Source organism: Elephantulus edwardii, unplaced genomic scaffold (genome assembly GCF_000299155.1).
Source record: "Elephantulus edwardii isolate Elephantulus edwardi_28Jun2011 unplaced genomic scaffold, EleEdw1.0 scaffold00023, whole genome shotgun sequence".
In the NCBI taxonomy this organism is placed as follows: Eukaryota; Metazoa; Chordata; class Mammalia; order Macroscelidea; family Macroscelididae; genus Elephantulus; species Elephantulus edwardii.
The window spans coordinates 10,450,321-10,451,854 of NW_006399773.1; positions in this window are offsets into that span (position 1 = coordinate 10,450,321).

Consider the following 1,534-nt stretch of genomic DNA (forward strand, 5'->3'; position numbering starts at 1 on the left):
TTTTTAAGTATTTGCCCATTTTCTCAAGGTTTTCATATTTTTTGAGTACAACTTTTCGTAAAATTCCATTACTTACCTTTTTATAAAAGTTAGTTCTGCTGTTATATCACCCTTTTTTGTCTCTCATTTGGATTATGGTTGTGGGTTTTTTTTTTTCTGGTTTTTTTCTTTTTTCTTTTTGGGGGTCAGTGGTAGCTCTGCTATTGGCTTCTTGATTTTATTAATCTTTGTAAAGAACCAGCTGCTGGCCAGACTAATAGTTTCAATTGTTTTTCTGTTTTTTTGAGCAACCAGATTCTACAGAAGTTTGATTTTGTTTTCAGGTGAGACATAGGTTCAATGTTTATCAACTATCAGGAGTGAATTGATTTTATTTGGCTTCCTATTTAAAAAGGCATTATTACAGAGAGAGCTCTGTGGGCCTGTAGGATAGAAAGTTATGCTATTAAGTTAAAGGTAGGTGATTTTATTCTATGGTCCTCTGGCCTGATTATCTTCTAAGTGGTGTAGCACTGGTCTGTCCATTTGCTGTAAAAGGGTAACTTGTGGTGGCTGTGATACTGAACACTGTGACACTGATGCCTCAAATGCTATAATAGTTACCCATGGTGGAGCTCCCCAATTAAAACAAGCTTGGAAGCAGGAGTTGCATTCACTTCCAAAATAGCTTGACTCCAGAAACTATGAACTTAGAGAAATGATAGAAATTATACAATTGTTCAGGTCTTTCATTCGTAGGGTCGCTATGAGACGTCTATAGCTTGATGGCCCTTAACAACAACAACAACACTAATTTAATTTTTTAATTTAAATATTTTTTTTGGTTTTATAGTGGTTTACTTACAAAAATCATATACATTGTTTTCACCAAGGATCTTCCCTATTTCCTTCATCCACCCCTTCTTCCTTCCAGGAAATTGTGTGACTCTATAATTAACCACCACTCCCATATCCACATCTTCCCCCCTCTATTCTTACTATACCTCCTTGCATCCTCATACACATTCTACAATAATGGTACTATCAAATATCTGCTCTAATGGGACTGAGTTAGTTCACTTAGCATAATGCTCTCCAGTCCTTGCAAAGAGATTTAGTAAATCTTTGCTCCTGCATTAGATTGCGGTTGAACACTAAGGCTGTTTCCATATTCTTGAGAGGGTGCATAACGCTGCTATGAACTTTGGTGTACAATTCTCCATTTGTACCTCAGTTCTCATTTTTGTGGGATATATTCTAAGCAGTGGAATAGCTGGGTCATATGGAATTTCTATGTTAAGCTTTCTGAGTAAATGCCAAACTTCCCTCCAGAGTGGTTGTATATTTTACAATCAGACCAAATATGTATAAGAGTTCCTATATCACCACATCCTCTCCAAAGTTTAATACTTGCTCTTGTGTTAAACTTTGCCACTGCTACCGGGGTGAGATGGAATCTCATTGTGGTTTTGATTTGCATCTTTCTTTTTCTTTACCAGTGATTTTGAGCATTTCTTTTTTTTTTCCTTTTTTTCCCTATAATTATATTTTATTA